The 15826-nt window shown below is 43.6% G+C and overlaps 1 long non-coding RNA gene across 1 annotated transcript; it reads left to right on the top strand.

Moving 5' to 3' along the window:
* The first annotated feature begins 10514 nt into the window (after positions 1-10514).
* LOC309718208 lies at positions 10515-14436 on the top strand. Its single transcript, XR_014279920.1, has 2 exons — positions 10515-10584; positions 12343-14436. It is a non-coding gene; the product is annotated as an uncharacterized lncRNA (long non-coding RNA).
* The last annotated feature ends 1390 nt before the right edge of the window (positions 14437-15826 follow it).

Below are 15826 nucleotides of genomic sequence, written 5' to 3'. Positions count from 1 at the left end.
CCTTTTAAAAAAACGAAACCTAAATAGAACATAAAAATGATACAAAGAAGGTGAAGCTGTGGTGTTTCAGAAGTTCAAGTAGGAAAAGTCAGCTCGTTCTCAAAGTTTTTATCTGCAGTTTGAACTAAAGTTGTCGTTGCAGCCGAAGACATAAATTTGGATTCATCACAGGGTTTAGATTGTCAACCTGCCAGACCTCTGCTCTCACACTCAAAACAAAGAAAAATTCTTGACCCTCATGAACATGAAGCAATAATTCTGAGTAAAATACAGCTGAAATACATGAAATCAAAAGTTTAATTTTTTCAAATAATACATCATTAAAATATGCTTGTTATAAACTAAATGTATACCAGTGAAGTTAATTTCCTTTGACCAGATTCAATCAAAGATGACTGTATTACTGTAAACTGACTACATCCTGTAAGTAGTTCGAGTTCAGGGACACAGGATCTCTGAATGTCTCTGAACACATTACAGTTGAGGAAAGTTTCTACACTCAACAAATGTCACATCTTTACAGCTTGTACCTTACAGTCCTTCAAGAAATCAAATTTCTTTTAGAGAGCTCAGCTGTTGTCATGGTGTTCTAGATAATAATTAATAACCACCAAACACAATATCTGCTTTACCTGGGCTGTGGCCTCAAACCTGCATAAGAGTTTAGACCTTTAGACTCCAACTTTCAAGTTTGTCATGAACTGAAATGTGATGAGCTGACCAGTGTTAGAGATGTCACAGAAATAATAATGAAAAATAAAGAGAAAAATCACAGTGAACAGACCAGAAATGCTAATAATCAAAAAATAAAACTGATATAAACTGCTGATATGACATAATATGACACTGAACTGTGACAACACAGAAGAATTTACAGTCACATGTCACAAATCAGATTCTGGTCAAAGTCATGTTTAAGGTACTACTGCCTCGAAGTTGTCAATCACGTCCACTTTCTTGAAAAATAATTAAAAAGACAAAAAAAAAAAACATTGTAGAACTCTTATAAATGCATTAAATGAAGCCAATGAAAGAAAAAATACAAAGAGTGAAGTGTTCAATAAATCAATACATAATATGACACAATAAGGATCTTATGTCTAAACTGAGTACAGGGATTGTGGTGTGAGGTGTAGATTTTCTGTATCTTTGTGTCAGTGACGCTGTGAAGGTCTCTGTCTGATGTGAGTGTGTTCAGGTTACGTTTCCCCTGTCCCGTCAGCTCTGATTCCTCCCAGCTGTGTTGCCCTCCTGTCTCTCATCCCCTGATTACTGGTGTGTGTATTTAAGCCCTGTGTGTTCTCCTGCCTGTTGTTGGTTTGTCTGTGTTACCCTGTGTCAGTCTGTGTTACCCTGTGTCAGTCTGTGTTACCCTGTGGTCCACGGTGTTACCCTGTGGTCCACGGTGTCACCCTGTGGTCCACGGTGTCCTGTTCCTCGTCTGCGTCTCTCTGCTTCTCATCCCTTTGTCGTATGCTCCCAGGTCTGTTATTTTTAGTTCTCCCAGTTTAGGTGTCTTCAGTTATTTGTCATGCCCCACTGCTTGTTTGCCACTACACCTTTGTTAATAAACCTCATGTTAGATTTGTATTGTTGATTGTCATTTATGCTTAGAAATATTTACTTATATATGCTTAGAGTTTTGTAATTAGTTGTAGATTGGTAGAGGTTTTGATCCTTGATAGTCTGCAAACTTTGTGTGTATTAGACAGCACTTTGGGAGCATGAGAGGTCATACCGTGTCTTATTGTTTTATGGTAGGATTAACGTAGCTACGTCTGTTCTAGTCTAAGTGCTCTTTGTTTAGATGAACTGCAGGACTTCCTCACCGTGTTATCTAGGATGAACCATCTAGGGTGAGGGGGAGGCTACCCTCTTCCTGACCAAGGATGTTTAACCCTTTGATCAGCAACACACACACACACACACACACACACACACACACACACACACACACAGGCAAGGTACTCTTTGTTTGTATGTAGACGTCGTATGTTAATGAACCTATGCATATTCATGTAACCTCAATAAAAGGGCAGTGTTACAGGAGGACGGACGAGACCAACTGGAGTCAAGCGGTTGTCCGGTTCTCTCCCGTGCACGAGTAACATGAAGAACTTTGCCTATTTGTGTCTTGCTTAGCAGTGTAATTATATTGTCTTAACGTTCCAGCGAATAGGTTCAAGCTACAAACCTAACACCTCACTAGCATTTCATCCACTGCCTGCATCTTGGGTCCTTCTTCCAACTCCACACGGCTCGCCTCGGCAGCCGTGACAGATACAAAGTAGCTCACTTTACCATAAGTTGTATGGGTGTGCATCAATTTCTGCATATTTATTAAAAATGCACTATTTCGTCACTCTATTTCACACAGGAAGGTCATGGTTGAGCTTCAGGAGCAGTTTGCTCTCAAGGTTCTTGCTGTGAAGCTGTAACTGTTCAGCAGTGAACAGGAGTCTCACACAGTCTTTCACAAGCTCCAGATGCAGGAAGAGCTGTATTGATTTTGATTGACAACTTCTTGATGTGAGGAAAGCAATAGATCAGGGGTTGGCAACCCTGGGCACTCTAACCACAGCTGGCACTGATGGCACGACACGCAATAAATTAATCTGAAAACGTGCATTAAAAATAAATATCTACGGCCAGGCCAGCGGTGCACATCGCAAATTAGCTCGAGTAGACATGTTAGTTGTGCCGCTTCTTAATGACGGTATCTTAGCTAACAACCCCAACTACCAGATTCAACTTGTAATTGGCTAAAAATCACTTCGCCTACCGGTGAGAGACGTTACTAGCTGGCAGTTTTTCACGCAATGTTGAAACGTCCACACTCCAACACTTCAAATGGTAAAAATGGTAAAATGACCTGTATTTGTATAGCGCTTTACTAGTCCCTAAGGACCCCAAAGCGCTTTACACATCCAGTCATCCACCCATTCACACACACATTCACACACTGGTGATGGCAAGCTACATTGTAGCCACAGCCACCCTGGGGCGCACTGACAGAGGCGCTTCAAGCTTCAGGTGCTGCCCACTCAGCGCAGCATCAACACCACGGAAATACACGGATACATCCGAAGACTCAAGACAGAAATCACTATGCATGTTCAGGACTTTCGGGTGTATGGACCAATGCTTTCTTTTCTGATCAAGTCAGAAAGCTTTATTGAGCAGCTGGATGTGTCTCTCTTTAAGTGGCTGGACACAGAAGACATCGAAATGCAGCTGATTGAACTAAAAAGCTCGACTACCTGACAAGTCTTAAGAACATTGCATTATTGACAGTATTTGGCTCTAAATATTTGTGTGAGGCGATTTTCTCTCACTTGAAGAGTGTCCTCAGCGCCTCCCATAGCTGTAGGAACCCTAGACACTCAGGAACCTGTGTCTCTGAGTGGGAGACCAGAGATCACAGACCAGAGCAGTGTCTCCTTTACACGCACTGTGACAGTTTCACGCTCTGGCGGGCAGCTCCCTGCTCTCGGATAGAAATCCTGCTCACGCGAGTAAATTGACTTTTAACAGCCCAAACGAGGACGGGGTCCTAATGTGAGTTACTCTGTGGCAGCGACAGAAATGCTGTTTTAAACTGTATTTGTTTACAATTTGAAAAATAAAGTTTGCTGAATTCATTGTTAACAGTTATTGTTTGCGTGCAGCTGTGGAAATACAGACAACTGTCACTGGATTATTTAATGTTGAAGAAATCTTTAAACCAGAGGATTCTAGTTCTGAAGCCTCTGCACTACAGTGACACCAGAGAGCAGAGACATTTTAACCAGTGGAGTTTTGGCCAGATTCTTTCTTTTTTTTTTTTTTTTTCTAAATGACATCAGAGACAGCAGTATGCGACATTACGTGATGGCAGAGCTTCAGTTCATCCTTTGTCATTTTTTTTTTTTTTTTTTTTTTTTTTATAAATAGGACAGGGGGAATGAATGAGAGAGAGAGGGGGAGAGAAAGAAAGAAAACCAAAGGGGAGAAGAGACGGTGAGAAGGGGGGGAAGAGAGAGAAAAAAAAAAAGAACTCCTGGGTCACCTGTATGGAGAAAAAAAACAAAAAAAAACAAACAGAGGAGACAGCAAACAACAAAGAGCAACATAATAATAGAGAAAACAAAGCACCATCACAATAAACTAGCTAGTCATAGATATCAGTATTTACTAAGTAATAAACGATATTGTGCAGCACGCAAGATAGACAGCGCACAGTGTGCTTTGAGGCAGCAGCCAAGAAAGCTTTAGTCCGCGTCTGTGAATACCCATGTGTGCATACCTGTGTGGATCAGCATGCTTGCATTCCAAAGGTTTCTCCATGTAATGATCTGCTAGGGAGTGTGGGGGGGCCACAGCCCCGTCCTCCAGGGTGTGAAGCGGGTATGGAGGAGATCAAAACTCCAGACATCCAGAGGCCCCCAGAACACAAGAGACCATGGAAGACCAACAGAGGGGCAGCCGCGCCACTGTCCCAGTAAGAGCTGAGGAGAGTCCCAGATGAGGGCTCGCCCAGCAGCCGCGGAGCAGAAGTCAGGGGGAGTTGCAGTGACGCGCCCGTGAGCTCCGCCGGCCCCCAGCTGCGCCTGAGTGACCGAGCCCTAGGCCGAGAGGCCGGGGGCACCCCACCTCCAAAGGGGCCCGAGCGAGCCCCAGGCCCCAGGCCCCGACAAGCGGCCACCAAGGAGTGAGCCGGTGTGTACCCGGACGCCCACCCCCAGACACAAAGAACCACCAACACACCGACACCTGAGGGAGTCCGCCACCGGCAGGGGAAGTGGTGGTGGGTGGAGATAGGCCTCCAAACCTTGGAGGGCCTGAGGTGTCCCCAGAGAGGTGGCGTCTGATACCCAACCTGACATATAGACACAGACATACAGGCACACACAGACACAAACATCCATTCCCACCCTCATGCTCTCATATGCACTCACTCCACACTCAACCAACGTGGAGACAGACATAAAGAGACGCTGTACACACAATCACACTCCCCAAGCGTACTCTACAAACCGGGTCTAGGTACCCTTGCCCCTGGAGGGGGGAATTGCACCCAGACCCAGGTGGTGTTACCCTTTTCCCTGCGGTGGGGAGAGGCAGACCACCCCGACTCCGCAGCAGCAGGGAGGCCCCACACCCCAGACCGCAGTCGGACGGCCAACTCCTCCTACTAGCCCTCCCGCTCCAGCAGGCCACAGAGAATGGGGGTGGGAGAAGACTCCAAACCTCCCTCCACCCGCTCATTGTAGTGTTGATGCATATGTGTTCTAAGGTGCAATTAAAACCCAGGAGGGCATGGAGCTACCTGCCAAGGAGCAGCAGGTAAGCGCATAGTCCCTCCTGCTAACCCTCAATGACTAAGTGTATTTAAAATTGAGAGGTGGGCAACGACGTCAGGGGTGAGGTATACACCCTGATGGTGATTTGGACTCCGTGATTGTGCCCACCCCCAAGATCCTATATGTATGTGTAATGAGAGTGTGAATAATGTGAATGTCTTTTTTTTTTTTTTTCTAAATGATGTGAATGTCTAAGTTGTGGGATAAAATTGAGGCAGAGGCAGCCAGAAGGGGACAGGGGGGGGGTAGCCTCCTCTGCACCCTGGTGACATACCCCCACTCCAAGGCCCTGCATGTGTGGGTGGTTGTGGAGGAGCGGGAAGAGGGAGGCAGCTGGAGATGGGGAGGGAAGGAAGGGAGGGGCAGGTAACCCCTCCCTGGGGCCAGCTCCCCCGCTGACCCCAGTAGGCACTCCCACCCTCCGCGACCCGCCAGGGAAGGGGGGCCCAGGCCCATCAGACCGGGGCCCAGTGCAGTAGCGCCCCCCGGCTCCACAGAGCCCTGGACAGTCCACCCAACCCCACCACAGAGAAAACTGCACCCACCCCACCAACCACACATCTTCCAGACTACATAAGACGGTAAACGCCCAGGCTGAGATCTTCCTCCACCTCTCCTGTATCTCCCCCTCCTGCAGAGAGTTCCTGAAGAGAAGAAAGCTCCTGCAAGATGTGACCATCCCCCTCACCAGTTGAAGAGCCCCCCAGGCGGCTCGACGCACCGGCGGCACCCTGCTCCAGGGCCGGGCCCCCATGCACCCACCCGCCCACAACCCCGGCAACACACCAACCAGGACCCAAGCCCCCGAGGCCCGGCCCGGGCCCCAGCCCAGAGACGGAGCGCCCCCAGAACCTCACGCCCATCCCGGACCCACCCAGGGGCAGCCAGGTTGCCAGGTCAGTAACCCACGTCCGTCAGCACAGACCCTCCCCTAGCCCCGCTGCACGCAGCTGCGAGGAAACAGTCACCTGAGAGCCAACAGAGCCCTCAACCGGACGTGACCGCTACCCCGGGTTGAGCCCCCCAAGGAAGATGCCTCCGGGGAACCCCCCGACGCCCTAAGCCTGTCCCTACCCCCTCACCAATCACAACAGTGAAGGCGGGACCAAACTATGACCCCCCACCCCCACTAGGTGATGGAGCTGATAAAAGGGGCCCAGAGCAATTGATCTAATGTGGTGGCAGAGGCTGTGTCAAGACTAATGTAATCTAATAGATAATTTCTATATTGGTTAGAATTAAGATTATTTTTATTTTTCCAGTTCATGAGGACTGTTTTCTTGGCTATGCATAGGGCAGTGAAGATCATATGGGCTATATTCTTTTCTGAAGTGATATTATCTAAGCTGCCCAACAAACACACTAAGGGGGAGGTTGGAATGTTACATTTCAGACACTTTGATAAGTCTTCACATATCTCGCGCCAAAACTTTTGCACTGGTGGACAGAACCAAAGAGCGTGGATGTAATTGTCTGGTGTATTGCCTTGACAGTGTGAGCAGTTGTTGGAAGATGTAAAGCCCATCTTGAACATCCGATGACCTGTATAGTGCACTCTATGAAGTATTTTGTATTGTATTAATTGCAGACTGGGATTTTTAATTAATTTAAAAGTTTTTAAGCAAATCTGAGACCAGAAGTTTTGGTCTAGGTTGACTGATAAATCTGCTTCCCACTTTGCAGTAGGAAGGGATATTGATTCATCTAATTTAGAAAGTGTTCTGTATATTTTAGATAATAATTTGGGGGATTTAAGAGTAAGAAAATGTGCCGCACTTAGTGGTGTTTGTAATTCAACTTGACTGAGGTTAAATTTCTTTTTTACTATGGATTTAATTTGTTGATATTCTAAAAACCTTGTCTTGTTGATCCCATATTGTTCAACTAGTCTGTCAAATGGAATAAATTCTGTTCCCTCTAATATATGTTCTAAGTATTTAATTCCTTTACAACTCCATTCTGGGAAATTAATCATATTATTGTTTTGTAATATGTCAGGGTTATTCCAGATAGGTGTACGTTTGCATGGGATTAATGAAGACTCCGTTATTTTTAGAAACTCCCACCATGCTGTTAGAGAAAAGCTGATGTTGATACTTTTAAAGCATTCATGTCTTTTGATGTTTGAGCTAATAAATGGTAGGTCTGAAATCTCTAGATCCTTGCATAGTGCCTGTTCAACATCTAGCCAGGGCTCAACTAAGAAGGTATGTTTTAACCATTCTGAGATGAACTGAAGCCTGTTGGCTAAGAAGTATTGGTGAAAATTAGGCAGATCTAATCCTCCTCTATCCTTGGTTCTTTTTAGCGTTTTTAAGCTAATACGCGGGGGTTTATCTTTCCAAAGGAATTTGGAAATATATGAATCCAGAGATCTGAACCAATCTTGTGATGGTTTGTTAGGGATCATCAAAAATAAGTAATTTATTTTTGGCAAGATCATCATTTTTATAGTGGCGACCCTTCCCATGAGTGATATGGGTAAAGATTTCCATCTAGTCAGATCGCCTTCTACTTTCTTTAGAAGTGGGATGTGGTTTAGTTTAGTTAAGTCTGAAAGCTTAGGAGAGACATTAATACCTAAATATTTAATATTTCCGGATTGCAGTGGGGCAGAGGAAGAATTATGGAAGGAGCAGTTAATGGGGAGAACTGTAGATTTTGGCCAGTTAATTGAATAATCTGAAACTCTTGAAAACCAGTTTATTAAAGTAATTACCTCAGAGAGGTTGGTTTGTGTGTTTTGCAGAAAAAGCAACACATCATCCGCATAGAGACTGATTTTATGTTCTATGTTCTTACATTTTATGCCCTTAATTGTTGTAGCCTGTCTAAATGCTGCTGCTAGAGGTTCGATAAAAATTGCAAAAAGTGAGGGGGAGAGTGGGCATCCCTGTCTGGTGCCCCTCAGGAGACAGAAGCTGGAGGATGTCTGGTCATTTGTTCTGATACGAGCCGTTGGGGAATTGTATAATATTCTTATCCAGTTTATGAAAGAGTTTCCAAAACCAAATTTGTGTAAAGTTGCGAATAAAAATTTCCAATTAACTCTGTCAAATGCTTTTTCTGCATCTAGAGATAATATTATGGCTTCGATGTTTTTATCGTATGAGTAGTCTATTAAATTAAGTAATCTACGAGTGTTTGTTGAGGAGTGCCGACCTTTTATGAAACCAGTTTGGTCAGGATGAATTAAGAGGGGGGTCATTTTCTCTAATCTCTTTGAGAGAGCTTTGCAGATTATTTTAAGGTCTACATTTAAAAGAGAAATTGGACGATAGCTTGAGGGAAATAAAGGGTCTTTGCCTGGTTTTAGCAGGAGACTAATGTTGGCAGAATTCATATTTGGTGGTTGTTAGGTATTTTAGTACCATGGTAGCATTTACTGGATATTGTTTTATAGTGACATTATGCAGGAAAACTCTGTCATTCAATAAGGCCCCTTTGTTTCAGTGTTTTTCTCTTTGACCCAAGAATTGATGTGTGAGAATCACAGGCTGGTACAAGGTTGAAATACCACAGAGATCACTCCCTCAGCTACATTAGTTTCTTAATCTTTTAGACGCCTGTTGAAGGCCAAATGGTTTGTTTCAGATTTCACTAATGAAAGAACTCTTCGTTTTGTGCCTTGAAAATATGTCGCTGAGATAATCACAATTGTAGCTGAACTAATAAACTACACAAAGGATGCTTCTTCACCCAAGGGCAGGAAGACGCTCCCTTATCTTGGTCTGTACTGGTTTAAACTGATAATCTGCTGTCTCATGAATTTTACCCTCTATATAAACTGTTGTACTTGTGAATAAAGTTGAGTCACTTTGGGAAGACAATCTAAAGCAGTCTCTGTTTTCTTGTTCTCCCAAGCTGCTCCCGAGCTCGTACTAACACGCTGAATGGCATGCTTGAATATTACTTGAGAATATATTTGACTGTGTTACAGACTAAGGGACATTCTCTGCTGATAGGTGAAGGTACATTCTCTGCTGATAGACGTCCACGCCTCGGAGGAAGTCGATCCACGGATTAGGCCCTGGAAACCGTTTCCTTCAATTTTGGTGTCAGAAGTGGGATCCTGACGAAGGTAGGCACTCGTCTTTTATTTTATAAGACTGTGTTATGCCTTTCTCAGTGATCCACATAGAAACGGGATACGCTGACGAGGCCTTCTTCAGTGGCCCACATAGTAACAAGTGGGATACACTGAGGAGCCTTCTTTAGTGGCCCACATAGAAACACAGGAAGTTGCCTGTTGTTTTGTAAATAAAAGCAGAAAGGACACAGGAAGTTGCCTGCTGTCATAAACTAAGAAGTTGCTCACCAGCAGAAAGGACACAGGAAGTTGCCTGGGGTCATAAAACGAGAAGTTGCTCGTTAAAAAGTGAGAAGTTGCTCACTAAAAAGATAAAATTGCTAGCAAAAAAATCAAGTAACCTCAGGTGTGCCACAGCAAAAATAAAAACTAACTTAAATCCTTCAAAGCGTCTAAACCCATCTGGAAATCACTGACCATGGGTCAGAATAATTCAAAGACCTTAGACGGGTCCGATAAAAACTCAAAATTAACTGTAAAACCGAAAAAAAAAATAAAATATAAAGTCTCAAATAACGGCTCAGTACAACTCCCATTTCCGGTTACGTGTAACCTACGTCCGCGAATCGGTGAAGACGTCCATGATCACGTATCCAGAACATGCGGAAGTGCTTATGTGACTGACTTTGTTTACAACTTACGGACTGTAAGTTCAATGCATTCTAATTTATTTCCGGAGCCCTATCCCGAACGATTATCGCCAGAAAACAGGTCAGTAAAACTGAAGGCCAGTGCAGATACTACCACGAAAGCTAAAAGTGTTAAGATAAAGTTGAATTTTGATGTAGAAGGCTCAGAGGAAAGTGAGAAACTAATGTATGCAGGATTACCCGCTCCAGCACAGCAAGGAAGTTTCAGAGGACGGAAGGATAAAAGTAGAGATATGTGTTTTTATTGTGGCTCAGTTTTCCAGCAGCCGCAGACACCCAGAGCAAAAATGAATTTGTATATTTCATTTAACATAAAGGGTGAAATGTTTGCTGACACTGATAACAGCTATGTTTTCTCTGCCCTATGCACCGACACCATGGAGAAGGAACAGCCTCTGTGTCAGCTGGACGCCTCAGCGGAGAATGAACTCAACATCCTTTTTGTCCGGTACTCTATGTCACACACTGTGCCAAAAAAAACGTGTACAGACGCCACTACCAGGTAATCCCATGACTGGGAGCCACACTTTTGTTTCTCTAAGGTCAAACAGTGATTTTGTTACATAACTCAGACATAGGTTACGAAATATGTCGACACATAGATCTAACCTACCCTATCGACTGTACTATTTCTGCACTTACCTTGCCAGCTGAATACCAGAATATGACATTGTGGTCAAAAAGTGAGAATGATATAGGATTTATTGACTGTACACTTTATCACGTACACCTATTAAAACACAACAAGCCAGTATATGTCAAGCAACATCCCATTTCTGCCGAAAAAGCCGCAGCCCTAGATGTCATGATAGGAGATTTATTGACTACAGGAGTAATAAAGCCCACACTCCTGTCAATCCTGTGCCAAAGCCTAACAAACCTGGCGTATGGCGTTTCATACAAGACTTAAGGCAAATTAATGCAGTCAACATTCCTCTGCCACCTCTCGTTTCAGATGTTCACAGCATATTGACATGCATTGCATACACATTTTACCGTGGTGGATTTATGCTCCGCTCCTTTTTCTCAGTACCTGTGCATGAAGACACACAGCCGTTATTTGCATTCACACATAGAAATAAGCAGTACACTTGGACTCGTTTGCCCCAAGGCATGATAGACAGCCCTGCTGCTTTCTCAATGGTGATCTGTGCTACCCTGGACAGCTTCACTCCTCCAGGGCTGCACCCTGATCCACACGTGGATGACCTCCTCCTCTGTGCTCTGAGTGAAAAACTATGTCAAACTGCTACACACATGCTTCTCCAGCACCTCCAAAAGACTGGCCACAAAGCATCAGCAAAGAAAATGCAGTACTGTCAGACTTCTGTTCAATATTTGGGATTCACACTGTCTCACGGAAAACGTTCCATGACTGCAGACAGGGTCAAAGCTGTGACCTCCGTCCCTCGGCCCACTACACAGAAGGAAATGTTGTCCTTCCTGGGCATGGTGAACTATTGCAGACAGTGGATACCAGACTGTTCTTTTCATGACCACATTCTGCGTGACTGTTGTAAAAAAGAGAAGCCTCCTCGAATACTGTGGTCCACAGAAATGACTGCCTCTTTCAATGCATTACAGGGAGCGCTGACCTCTGCCACTCAAAGGTGCTGACTGAATTGTTCAGGGAATGCCGGCCTGACTGGGAGCAGTAGCAGCTTGCTCTATCATGATAAGGGACTGCGAGAAGCTCACACTCTCACATGACACTATTCTACACACCAATCACCAGGTCACGACCATTCTAGCAAACATAACTACACAACATATGCAAATCTCACTATAAAAGCGAGCAGCACACCCAATTCGCCAGCACATTTATTGATCCTATGCTGTGTTCTTCTGACCGACAGGATGGCTCAGACAGGCTTGACGATCATGACTGCATGACACGTATACAGGAATCCACAGCACCACGTCCAGATTTAGAGCAAACACCTATCCCAGACTCAGCCACGGTTTATGTGGACGGGTCCTGTTCAAGGCCGAGTGACAACTCATTTCTTTGTGGCTATTCAGTGGTAACAGTGCCTGACATCATACTAGAGGCTCACTCATTACCATTTCACTCAGCACAAAAAGCAGAGCTCATGGCTTTAATACGCGCCTGTGAGCTCCATTTGGATAAGCGTATGACAATTTACACAGACAGCCGCTATGCATTTGGTGTCGTACATGACTTTGGCACATTGTGGAGACAGAGAGGATTTAGATCTGCTGATGGAAAATAAATTGCTAATTCTGATCTTGTTCAAAGACTTTTTCAGGCTATACAGCTACCATCGGCCGTTGCAGTTGTAAAAACGAAAGGACACAGTACAGCTGACACAGACGAAGCAACAGGTAATGCCTTAGCAGACGTGACAGCCAAGGCTGCAGCTGCATCACAGCTCCCACCTCCGCAGGAAGTATTATCTGTGCCCCTACAGCTGCCACTTGTTACACTCCCAGACTATTTAGAAACAAATGTTGATTTAAAATGTATACAAGAGCAAGCCTCTGCATGTGATTACACCTATTGGGAGAATAATGACTGTACCTTAGATGACAGAGATGGCTTATACAAAATCTTAAGGGTTTGATTGCCCTCCCATATTCCCTGATGCCAGTCCTTGCCCGACATTTTCACTGTGTGAGTCATGTCGGACAAAGAGGGGTAATAGGGGCAATAAAATCAAGATTTGTAATTGAGAAAACATCACATGCAGTAAAAGCATATTAGCAACCTGTCTAACATGTGCACGAACTAATGTAGGAAAACCAAAAGTAAAACATCAGCATTTACCACAACCAGATTTTCCATTTCATACATTATGACTCCATCTGCAGTAACCAAATTATTTCCATTTGAAATAAGACTATTTCCAACACCATGGTCAGCTTCCAGAGGGGCACCGCTAGTAGAAGGTGATGTATATTGCATTGTCCACTGATGTTCACAACCTGGTAGAAAAACTGAATAATAACTATCAGAAAGTTTGTCTCTCTCAGCCTCTCCCTTCCATAGATCCAACCCATCCGTGGAAACCAGGAGATGCGGTATTGGTAAAGTTGCTAAAACCAAGGGCACTCGGGGAGGCCGCGTGTTCCAGCCCCCAGACTGTACTTGCAGTGACGAGAACCAGCATCCTAACAGACGGACAACCTCAGTGGATTCATGCCAGCAGGGTTAAGACCAGCCCCACCAAACCACCTAAGGCGTCGGATCAAGTAGATGACGTCTCCGGCGAGCCAGCGCCCGGATTCAATACACCTACAGATGACGACTCAGGCGAGCCAGCGCCCGGATCCAATCCACCTACACACACACAATCACTGATTAACACACAACGCCTGAAAGAACAACAACAAGGTACTCGAACATCCAGCAGGAACAGAAAGCCTAGAGTACCACACAATGTCTAACCTGATAAAGATAGACTCGTTTCATCCTGATAATGGAGAAAATGAAATGCCCATTGTCATCACACGACGCTTATACGGGGTCTCTCGAACCTGGGACCAGGCCAGGAGACGACTAAAGAACTGTCTTTTTTATATATTTAGGTTATTAATCATATCTACTGCATTAACCTTAGGATTTTTATTTACTATTTCGTATTGTAAAGTGCAACCCTGTTCACATTTCTGCAAGCCACATTTTCAATGATAACCCATATAGCTACTAGTACAGCTACTTCAATGTATTTGCAATTAGCACAAATTGATCCTGAGGATGTGCCAGATGTTACCAATGATGTTCCTGATGTGTATATTGAACATTAGGTTGTGAACTATTACATTTTATGATTTGCTTTTTATATTATGTTATTACATTTGTGATTTTTCCTTTCTATTTGAGTTATTATTTTAAAAAATAATAAAAGAGGGGAACTGTTAGGTATTTTAGTACCATGGTAGCATTTACTGGATATTGTTTTATAGTGACATTATGCAGGAAAACTCTGTCATTCAATAAGGCCCCTTTGTTTCAGTGTTTTTCTCTTTGACCCAAGAATTGATGTGTGAGAATCACAGGCTGGTACAAGGTTGAAATACCACAGAGATCACTCCCTCAGCTACATTAGTTTCTTAATCTTTTAGACGCCTGTTGAAGGCCAAATGGTTTGTTTCAGATTTCACTAATGAAAGAACTCTTCGTTTTGTGCCTTGAAAATATGTCGCTGAGATAATCACAATTGTAGCTGAACTAATAAACTACACAAAGGATGCTTCTTCACCCAAGGGCAGGAAGACGCTCCCTTATCTTGGTCTGTACTGGTTTAAACTGATAATCTGCTGTCTCATGAATTTTACCCTCTATATAAACTGTTGTACTTGTGAATAAAGTTGAGTCACTTTGGGAAGACAATCTAAAGCAGTCTCTGTTTTCTTGTTCTCCCAAGCTGCTCCCGAGCTCGTACTAACACGCTGAATGGCATGCTTGAATATTACTTGAGAATATATTTGACTGTGTTACAGACTAAGGGACATTCTCTGCTGATAGGTGAAGGTACATTCTCTGCTGATAGACGTCCACGCCTCGGAGGAAGTCGATCCACGGATTAGGCCCTGGAAACCGTTTCCTTCAGTGGTAGTCTGCCCTTTTCCTCGATTTCCTGCAACATGCTGTGGAATACTGGTGCCAAAATTGTCCAGAATTCTTTGTAGAATTCTGCAGGGAAGCCGTCTGGACCTGGAGCCTTATTATTGGGCATACTTATCAGGGCTTCCTGGAGTTCACTTGGCGTCAGTGGCGAATCCAGTTCCATTGCTTGACTGTCTAGTAATTTTGGAAGAGTTACGTTGTCAAGAAACAGATCAATTTCATTTTTAGATGGGTTTATTTGTGGTGAGTATAAAGTTTCATAGAAATCCCTAAAAATGTTGTTTATTCTTCCAGGATCATATATTGTGTTCCCCGATAAATCTTTAGCAGCACATATAGTTGTTTTTTCTTTATTTATTTTTAGCTGGTTAGCTAGAAATCGACCTGATTTGTTACTGTGTTCAAAATTCTGCAAGCGAAGTCTTTGTATAAGGAATTGTGTTTTTTTATTAATAGTTTCATTTAATTCTAGTTTTGTTTTGCATATTTTGTTCAATGTTTCCTGATCTTGGTGGGACGCGTAGGCTTCTTCTAGTGATTTGATGTTTTTTTCTAATTCCTGAATATTTTTGTTTTCTTCTTTCTTTTTGTGTGATGAGAAAGAAATTATTTTACCTCTCATCACAGCTTTCCCTGCTTCCCATAGAACAGAAGCAGATATTCCGGGAGTGTCATTAAAGTCTAAATATGAAGTCCATTCCTTTTTAAAGTATTTAATAAAGTCTTCATCTTTAAGTAGTGATATATTAAATCTCCAGTTTTTACTTGGCGTAGTATTATTCTTGTGCATTAGTGTTAAAGATACAGGAGCATGATCGCTGACAGCTATAGGATGAATCTCAGTGTCTGAAATGTCACACAGCAGTGAGCTGCTGACCAAAAAATAATCCAGACGAGAGTAAGAGTGATGAACATGCGAGAAAAAAGTATATTCCTTACTGGTGGGGTGAAGAGAGCGCCATGCATCGCAAAGACCAAAGTCGTTCATATACTGTTTGATTATATTTGTGGACTGCCAATTACGCTGAGTTCCTGTTGTGTTGAGCCTATCCATTTCTTCATTTAGTCCAAGGTTGAGGTCACCGCCAAGAATGAGAGAGAGTGATATTATACCCCTTTCGTCAAAAAAAGTGACAGGTTGCTTCCGGAGCTC

The sequence above is a fragment of the Aulonocara stuartgranti genome, assembly GCF_965226115.1.
Source record: "Aulonocara stuartgranti genome assembly, chromosome: 12".
Lineage (NCBI taxonomy): Eukaryota > Metazoa > Chordata > Actinopteri > Cichliformes > Cichlidae > Aulonocara > Aulonocara stuartgranti.
This window is presented reverse-complemented; position numbering and strand designations above follow the sequence as displayed.